The 10,836-nt window shown below is 33.7% G+C and overlaps 1 pseudogene; it reads left to right on the top strand.

Moving 5' to 3' along the window:
• The first annotated feature begins 991 nt into the window (after nt 1-991).
• On the top strand, nt 992-9,102 carry LOC124507536 (DDB1- and CUL4-associated factor 13-like; annotated as a pseudogene).
• The last annotated feature ends 1,734 nt before the right edge of the window (nt 9,103-10,836 follow it).

The following is a 10,836-nucleotide window of genomic DNA, read 5'->3' as shown; positions in this document are numbered from 1 at the left end:
TCTAAATTATTCAACTTCCAATTGTTAAGAAATCTTTCACGATAGCAAGCACTTTAACCTTAAAAAGAAGTATGATCAAGAAAATAGAAAAGAACTTTTAAAACTATCTAATAGCAATTAAAAATACTGGGCTTTGTTGGAACTATGTAGCTTTTACAATTTTTGAAATGTGGAGGACATGGGTTACCAATAATGTTTATAAAAAACATATTCTTATTTTAATTAATCTAATATCTCATTGGGAAACAAAGCCATTTGATTAAAGAGGTGTATAAAGGTTTACTTATTGGTAAAATATCCTAATAATATTGTATAATAGTTAATATATTTGATGTAACTGATGAAATTTATAAAAGTGTTTTGCTTTGTATAATGAAATAGGGTCCTAAGTTATTTTTTTCTTTCTTTTAAATGAAATGAAAAAACATTCCCTAGGGTGGGGGAAATAATAAAAGTATATCAAAGCTGACAGGAAAAATTCAGATTATCCCATTATCTACCCAAGCAATTGAATATATTTTTTAAAGTTTTCATATTAAAAAATCACATTTCAAAATCTGGCCCAGATGGCTTCATTATTGAATTCTTCCACATATTTAGGAATAAATAATTCTAAATACTTTCACAAAAGAGAAAAACAAGGACCCACAGCTCACATTATGGGGTCAGCACAGACTTCACTCTGAAATTTTAAATTTTAAATTGGCATTAAGAGAAAGGAAAATTACAGATAAATTTCTTTGGAAAATATAGTTGAAAATTTCTAAAAGAAATGTGAGCAAATCAAACCATAAAACAAATAATGTAACAACATTCGGTAGGGTTTATTTTAGGTCTGTAAGAGAAGTTTAACATTCAGAATGCAATCAATCTAATTCATCACATTGACAGAATAAAAGGGGAAAATGGCATAATTATATCAATAGATACAGGAAAAACTTTTGATAAAAGTCAGTATTCTTTCATGATAAAAACTTTTAACAAACTAAAAATGGAGGAAAATCTTAATCTGGTAAAGGGTATCTACAAATGTCTACACCATACATTATATTTAATAAAGACATATCAAAAATTTCCCATCAAGACTGGGAATGAGATAAGAAAGTCTGATATCATCACTTTTATTCAACTTTGCACTGGATGCCCCAGCCTGTGCAATAATATTATCAAAATAAATAAATATTATAAAGTTTGGAAAAGAATAAATGGATTTTGTTTATAAATGGCATCACTGTGCACACAAAATATCCAAAGCATTCATAAAGTGTTAGAATTAGTAAGTAAATTTAGCATGACTGCTGGATATAAGCAATTAGAAAATAAAAATTTTTAAAGTGCATTAATTTAGCATCAAGCACATAAAATTTTGATATATTTACCTAATAAAAATTTTGCAAAGTCTTTGCACATAAAATTTAAAAATATTGCTTACGAAAATTGAAGAAGAGGTAAATAAATGAAAAAATTTACTAAAGATTGTAAATGTATCAATTATTTCCCAACTTCAATTCAATTCAATTGAATACCAATTAAAATCAAAACTTTATTTTTATTGACATTGATTAGTTTATTTTAAAATTCTAATGAAAATGCAGAAAGGTCAAGATGAGGCAAGGCAATCTTGAATGAAAATAAAGTCAAAGTATTTAAATTACCATATATCAATACTTACCAAGAAATCACAGTAAGATTTTATGATATTGACACAAGAATAGAAAAACTGACCAATGGCATATAATAAAGACTCCAGAAACAGAGTCATATAAGCAACCACAGATATTATAAAAGTGACATTGCATTGCAGTGGGGGGAAAATTTAGGTTAATAAATTTTAATCTGTATGTCCTGAATACAACCAAAATTTATTCCATATTAAGTGTAGATCTAAATAATGTGAATTACAAAACAATAAAGGTTGTAGGAGGTAATATATGTGAATACTTTCATAGCCAAAGTAGTAATTTAAAGTCCTTAAAGAGGAAACAAAATGTACTAGCCAAAGATAACACTAATAATTTGTGCCTCATAGAAATTAAGATTTCATATTTATCAAAATATTCCATGAAGAGTTTACAAGGCAGAATGAAAAGTTATAGTATATGTAATATATATAATATATATTCTATATATAATTTATATAAAATGTATATATTATGTATATAGATAATATGCATGGTGTATATGAAAAATAAACATAATACATGTTACATATATACTATATAATGTATAGGAAAAATAAACAGGCTATATAAAAAATCTTCTACAACTCAAGAAATATAGATAGATGACCCCATAGAAAAAAGCAGACAAGGGGCACCTGGGTGGCTCAGTCGATTGAGCGTCCGACTTCGGCTCAGGTCACGATCGCGCGGTCCGTGGGTTCGAGCCCCGCGTCGGGCTATGGGCTGATGGCTCAGAGCCTGGAGCCTGCTTCCGATTCTGTGTCTCCCTCTCTCTCTGCCCCTCCCCCGTTCATGCTCTGTCTCTCTCTGTCTCAAAAGTAAATAAATGTTAAAAAAAAAAATTAAAAAAAAAAAAAGTTTAGATGGAGAAGCAAATGAGCCAGAATAGCCAATATAATATTGAGGAAGAACTGTAAAACTACAATAATCAGGACAATGCGATATTGGTAAAAGAACAGAGAAATAGATCAATGGAACCAGATAGCAAAATCAGAAATAGCCACTGCAAATATAGTCAATTGATTTTTACAAAAGAGAAAATGCAATAAAGTAGATCAAAGATACTCTTTTCACCAGAGGTTACTGGAACAATTGAACATCCACATATTGATGAATAATAAATCTAGATTCACCAAAAAAATGAACCTAGATAATCTAGACAGGCATTATGCTCTTCACAAAAATTAATTCAAACTGGATCATAAAATTAAAAACTATAAAATTCCTAGAGGATAACATAGGACAAAACCTGCATGGTGACCTTGGATGTGATGATTACTTTTTAGATACAACAGAATCCACAATCCACAAAAGAAATAATTGATAAGTCGGACTTCATCAAAATTACAACTTTTGTGAAAAGCCACGTCAAGAGAATAAGAATACAAGCCACAGACTGGGAGAAAATATTTGCAAAGACACATCTGATACATCTGGGCTGTTATCCATAATATACAAAGTACTCTTAAAACCCAAAAGTAATAAAATGAACCATTCATTTAAAAATTGGGCCAAAGATCTAAACAGACACTTCTCCAAAGAAGATATGCAGATAGTAAGTAAACATATAAAAAGATGTTCTACATAATAGATCACCAAAAAGTGCAAATTAAAATTACAGTGAGATACCATTAGAGACACCTATTAGAACGGACAATGGACAAAATTTGGAACACTGACAACACCAGCTGTTGGCAAGACTGTGGAGCAATGGGAATTTTTATTCATTGCTGGTGAAAATGCAGAATGGTACGGACACTTTAGAAGACAGTTTGGTGGCTTCACACAAACTAACATATTCTCACTAGATGATCCAGCAATCACTCTCCTTGGTTATTACCCAAAGGAGTTGAGAACTTACGTCCACACAAAAAAATCTGTCCACACACATGTTTTGTCAGCTTTATCCATAATGGCCAAAATTTGAAAGCAACCAATATGTCCTCTGTAGGTGAATGAATTCATAAACTGGAACACAACAGAAAATTATAGAATTCTACATTACAAATAATAGAATATTATTCAGTTCTAATAAGAAATGATCTATCAAGCCATGAACAGATATGCAGGAAACTTAAATGAATAATAAGTGAAAAAAGCCAATGTGAAAAGATTACATTCTCTATTATTCCAACTATATGATACTCTGGAAAAGAAAAAAATGTGGAAAGAGTAAAAAGATAATTGGGTCATTGTGGGCAGGATTAGTATAAATAGAACACAGAGGACTTTTAGGGCAATGAAAATACCCTGCATCATATTATAATGATGGATACATGTCTTTACACATTTGTCCAAACCCACAGAATGTACAACAGGAAGAGGAAACTTTAATGTAAACTATGACCTTTGGGTGATTATGATGTGTTGCTGCAAGTTGTCAATAATAATAAATGTACCGCTGGTGAAAAATGTTGATAACAGGGGAGACCATGCATGTGTGGGGATAGGAGGTACGTGGGAAATCTCTGTACTTTCCTCTTGGTTTGCTGTGAACTAAAACTGCTCTAAATAAATTAATGTCTCTTTAAAAAATTACATAACACACACACACACACACACACACACACACACACACACACAACATTACTATACATCTACCAGAAACTTTGGAGGCAAGTACTGCCAGTGAGAGTATGAATAAGTATAATCTCTTTGTAAAGCTGTCTAGCAGTATATCTCCTAAATCAAAACATAACAATATCTTATGACACAACAAATACACTATTAAATATAGAAAATTTGAATATATATCACTGAAAGACATGTCAAAAAATTAATAATATCATTATCTTATATAGTGAAATACTGGAAACAACCCAAGTATCCATGAATAGAAGAACATACATAATTTTAGAATATTGATATTCTAAATGGAATACTACACAACGACCATGAGTAATCTAATTCTACAAACAACCATATGGATAGTCTCACAGACATAACACTGAGTGAAAGAAACCAGACACATACACAAAAACACTATATAATTACATTTATATAAATGTCTCCAACAGGCAAAACCAATCTGTGTGATGGAAGTCAAAATAGCTGTTCTCTTTGGGGAGGTGGGAGGAGCATGGTGGCTAGGAGAGTACAAGGGAAGCTTTTAGAAATATTATCTTGATCTGGGTGATTGTTACAAAGGAGTGAGTAATATATAAAAATAATTGAGAAGTACACTTAAGATCGTACATATATATATTTGTTATACATTACACATTCATAGAAAATTTACATAAAAAGCAGAGATCACTTCAAAGACAAACGGCATAAATTTTTTTTTCATAATTATATAACAATGACTAAATTCAAGTAACAAATCCAACCCAATCTAAACAGATCAAGGTGAGGCTAAGAGGAAAAAACATTGCTTAATCTTACAATCAAAATTCAACAATTTCTATTACTTGCCAATAGATATTTTCTCATTAAGCAGCCATTGTTCGTAGATGTCAATTGTTTTCAGATGAGACAAAAATTTTCTTCCATAGGTATATTTTACCTTTTTTTAAATCCAAGCACCATTGCACAAATTCTCGAGTCATAAAGGAGATCAATTCAGCCAACATACCACCACTATTAAAAAATAAAGCCAAAGTACACATTTCTCTTGCCATAAACCAAATTCAAAATGTTCAGGTTATCTGTAGTGAAGCCTGTGTGTGTTTTATTTCCTTCTTGATTCAAAACACCAGAGAGTTCCTTCATGCCAGCTGGTTACAGCAGAAGCCAAACACAGAAATGAAACAGCAAATTATAAAGCCACCAGTGCTGCCTCCCTCTTAAACACCCTGCCCTGTTATCAAATGTCATATTGTTCCTCATTCCAGCATCCTCCCTTTGAATTGGTGACTAGCATTTAGGTTTTAAGCACTCTATCCCATAATATAATAAAATAAACCAAGTTTTCTAAATCTACTCCCTAGATGCAGAAACAGATATTCTTTAGCTTTGCACACTATTACTCATGTCCTGAGCTAACTTTATTATGGTTACTCTGATTATTAATACTTTCCTGGCCAATCAGTGTCTTTGAGGCCTCTGCACATTTAGCCACAGCCATTCTATTTCAGTCCCTTATCCACCCCATTAGCAAATTTAGGGTAAATAAAAGACAAACAGACCAGGTCCTATGGGGCATTATCACTCTTCATGCTGCTCTGAGAGCCCTGGGACTCAGGTTGTAGACCCCATGATGGCTTCATTATCATGCGTTGAAGAGGTTATATGTATTCCTAAAGTGAAGCACATTAATTCATATTGTGAGTTGAAATTAGGGCATAAGAAATTTCCCTTTTATTCTGGTTTAGTATTTCATATTGTTGAGGCATAATGTATAGCAGGACCTGCTCTTATCCATACACTGTCTGTGTCTATCAAAAATGATTCAATAAATACAATCCCATATTGTAGCAGCATCTGAAACAACTGCATAATCTTAGCACTGAACAAGATAAATCAAATTACAAAAGAAATTTATAGATGAAGACACGAAGTCTAAGAAAGATCCATGACTCGTTCAGCATCACACCACTACTCACTTGGTATTAGGTAATCTGCTTCTATTTTATTAGTAGGTAATAGAGGTAAACAGAGAAACAAATGGAGCAATTTTCTAGCCTCTAGGAAACTGTGTAGTAGAACATTCTCAAAAATGTTTTACTGATGGGGGATGCATAGTAACAATTTTTGAGACAACTGACTTAGGCTACACTGCTTTGCCAGCATGATATTTAGTAGAAAATATTTCATTTGTGTGCATATGTGTATATGTATTATATGTATTATGTATGTATGTATGTATTATATACATTATATATGTATTATATGTATGTATTATTATGTGTGTGTTTTATGTATTATATGCATTATATGCATATGTATTATATGCATATGTATTACATGCATTACATGCATTATATGTAATATATGCATTATATATATACATATGTATTATATGTATGTATGTATATGTTTTATATGTATTATATATGTATATATGTATATATTATTATATATATGTACATATACATGTACATGATACAAGTATACATACACGCTATATGTGTGTCATGCATGTGCACATATTACCACTTTTTGAGAACTGAAAACTCAAAATCCTCAAAAACTTAAGAGAGCATGCCATTGTAGACTACAACTTTTCAAGCCAAGACTCAAGGACTTTTGGAGATCTCAGGAGTTCAAAAGGTTTGTGAGAGAGCTGATATTTGTGAGGTATTTTGTATAGGCATACATGTGTACATTTCTGTATGTCTGGAATATAATGAGTTCATCGTCTTTCTTTCTTTCTTTCTTTCTTTCTTTCTTTCTTTCTTTCTTTCTTTCTTTCTTTGAGAGAGACAGAGATCATGCACACGAGCAAGCAGGGGAGGGGCAGAGAGGGAGAGAGACTCTTAAGCAGGCTCCACACCCAGCACAGAGTCCAACGCACAGCTCAATTTCATGATTGTGAGATCATGACCTGCCTGATCCGAAATCAAGAGTTAGATGCTTAACCAACTGAGCCACCTAGGTGCCCCACTTTTACTAGATTTTGAGCATCAGTGTTTTATAACCAATTTTGTATTATTTTCTCAGGTTCACTCAGCCAAAAGAGATTCTTTCCCTTTTTTTTTTTTTTTAGCCAAAATACGAAGCTCTTGAATAGAATAATCTATATTTTGTACTCTTCAATGTTAACGTTTTCACATCTAAAATCTGGAGAGTGTGAGTTAGGTCAAGCCCTAATCTAGTTTGATTTTCACAACATGAATTCTTCAAACTTAACTGATCATTTTTCCTGAGTCCAGTAGAATTCTTTTGAAAGAGGTAGCATATCTAAAGTTGCACACTGTCCTTCTGGATCTCAAAATAAGTCATGCAACCACTGCCAAATGGTATATTTCAATAACTGCATCACATTGGCACTATTATATAAATTCCTATAAGGAACAGACTGATGGATGCCAAATGCCAGGGGAAATTGGTTTCTTCTATGGTGGAAGCAAGGAGGACTGTGTTTGGAACCCAGGAGATCTTCTGAGGTTCTTTTTACAATTCCCATGCCAACAGTAAAGATTAATGGAAAACTACTGGAACCAGAAAAGGCAGAGTAATTAAGGATTCAGATCTTTCAGGAAGGAAGATTTGGATCTACATAGCCAGTTACAAGAAACTATAATCCTACCTTACATCCTTTGAGGTCCCATGAGAAAGGTAAGAGCTTTAAATGTTACCAAACTGGGATGGGTATCGGCAAAACTATTTCTCGCTTCCTTACAGAGATAAAGTCAATTGTTTGGCAAAGCATCCAAAGAGCCTGGCTACTGTCCTTCCTGGGGCATGTGATTGAGAGATTAGAATTTGGAACTCAACTAAATGAAAAAGTATCCATACAATACAAGCACATGAGAGTTTTGTATAAGGAATACATACTTGTTTTTGTGGGACTTTTTTTTTTAACTGTTGGTGATGACAAAACTGTGCAGCAGTAGAAAATGGATGGACTGGGCTACGGAGAAGAGGAGGAACCACTGCATACAACATTAGGAAAGAGAGTGTATACAGGAATTGCTCATCACTGGAAAGAAGCTGTTTTTGCCACATGTGGACACCAAGTAGACATTTGGGATGAACAAAGAACCAATCCTATATGTTCGATGATCTAGGGATTTGACAGTAGTGTTAAACTTAATCCAACTGACACATTTCTCTTGGGCAGTTGTGCTTCTGACAGGAATATAGTACTATATGATATGAGGCAAGACACTCCTCTGAAAAATGTCATCTTAGGTATGGGAACAAATACAATTTGTTGGAACCCTATGGAAGCTTTCATTTTTACTGCAGCAAATGAAGATTACAACTTCTATACATTTCAGAAGCATCCACTATACACTCTTGTAATGGTACGTGTGGATCTGTATCTGCAGTGCTTAATGTACATTATTCTCCCACTGGGAAAGAGTTGGTGTCTGCTAGTTTTGATGAATCGATTTGAATCTTTCCTATTGGCAAAAAAAGAAATGGGTTAGTCTATCATGCAAAGAGAATGCAACATGTTCTCTGTATAAAATAGACTTCTAACAGCAAATGTATTACGTGTGGATCTGATGAAATGGACATTTGTCTGTGGAAGGCTAATGCTTCTGAAAAACTGGATGTGCTTACTTCACGAGAAGAAGCAGCCAAAGGGTATAGCCAGAAGTTGAAGGAGAAACTTCAACACCATCCTCATATAAAACACGTTGCTCATCACCGATATCTACCAAAATCTATCTACACCCAGATTCAAGAACAGCACACCATTAAAGAAGCTGGTCAACAAAAGGAAGGGAATCGTTTTAAACACAGCAAGCCTGGATCTGTACTGATTGTGTCAGACAAGAAGGAATACATAGTGACAGTTCTGAAATAATACCTGGTATTCCCACCAATCCTAATGTATAATTACTTGTTACATTTTTGTTTTAAAACTGTGCAAATAAATGTACTGGCTCTAGAATAATCACAAACAGTTCAGTTCTATGTGTAGAGTTGCTACCCTGGAAAATTATCCTGTAAGGTGGCCTGCTTGATAAAACTATCCAACATTTTATCTTTGATCAGCCTTCTTATTCGTTGAGGAATATGGTATTTGCCAACTTAACTTACTTTTACTTTTAGAACCTGCAGATATACCTTTGCGCTGATCTATTATTGTAGATACACTAAACATTTGATGTGGAAGAACTATGCCAGAACTTTTTTTCAATTCAATTAATTTTCTGTGCTTTATTTGTATTTGCCTTTTTGAGACTTTAAAGATGGTCACTTATATAGCTTTTATAAATAATAATTATAATTTATAGTCAAGGTAATAAAACCCTTTTTTTTGCAAAAAAAATTCCTTGTGTTGACTGCTTGCAAACCTAAAATGTTTTAATTATTAAGGTTTGCTGATCTTCTAATAAAACCATCTGAGACTGTTATTGTCTGCCATATCCATTTATTTTTTGTCTTACATTTTGTCTAAAATGTAAGCCTGGTGAAGCCAAAGGCTATGTGTGGTAGATAGTCTGGCTCATGCTTCGTCTTTCTAAACTTCGTTCTGGGGTGACTTCCTGTGCCACAAACTGAAAAATAACCTTTTCCAGAACAGATTCCAGGTAAGTTCATCATCTGCATGCATTTATTCAAATGTGGAATTATGTTAAATGCAGAACGAAGCAGAGCTTGCTTGTACAAGGCATCCATTTTGCTGGTGCAAATCTTTCAGGTCTGATGAGGTTTTGGAACCTAGGGTTATAGAAGTTGCTCTCGGATCTCCATCTTGGAATTGCAGTTGAAGTACTAAGATCTCTACTCCTCAATTAAACAATCTTTCTGGTTCTCTATCACCTCTCTTTGAAAATTAAAAAAAAAGTGTATATAGTTAAGGTGTACAACATGATGATTTGATTACTATCTTTTTGATTGTGGCAGATATGGCAGTCAGTTACAGAGGCCCAGCCATTCCAGTCGCTTGGAAAAACCCAATTCCTTATATTAAATCCATTTTTGTTGAAAATAAAGTAGTTTCTGTTTTTCACAATTCATTTCTGACTAATACATGGGCATGCAATTTTTGTTGACTGAATGAATGACTATAATTCTAATAAAGCACAAAATACATTAAAAAAGAAAACACTACAGAAAAGTTCACTTATGTTCCCCAGAAGGCAGACTCCAAGACAGCGATCTACACATAGTTCATGGGCTGGTGTTTTCGGGATCAACACCTGAACTGGGGAGTAAAGAAAGGTGAATTGTGGTGCATATCTAACAAAGGCATTAGCAATCATACCTGGAAAGCTCGAGAACTAGAATGTTTTTTATAAGTTGTCCAGAACTATGAAGAGTGACAGGCTTTTATACTCTTGCATCAATCAGTAACTGGATATGAATGGAAATCTTCCCAAAGGGTGTGATCATGGACTAGGCAGTGCTCTCCTTGGGTTAGGGCAATTCCCAAAGATAACCTGCTGACTCAGCTGAGAGCTGTCAGCCACCCACACTCCCAGCAGCTGGGGAAATGAGTGGTTTAGTTCTGAGAGGGGGAAGTGGTAGATCTGGACAGTGCACTATGGCATCCACCTCACAAAGACAGCATTAATGAAAAACAGCCATGGGA

This window comes from Lynx rufus, unplaced genomic scaffold (assembly GCF_022079265.1).
Source record: "Lynx rufus isolate CCGP_SWC_20201006 ecotype Redwood Valley unplaced genomic scaffold, mLynRuf1.p SCAF_12, whole genome shotgun sequence".
Classification (NCBI taxonomy): Eukaryota; Metazoa; Chordata; class Mammalia; order Carnivora; family Felidae; genus Lynx; species Lynx rufus.
The sequence above is the reverse complement of the archived record's forward strand: the minus strand, read 5'-3'. Positions and strand labels throughout refer to the sequence as shown.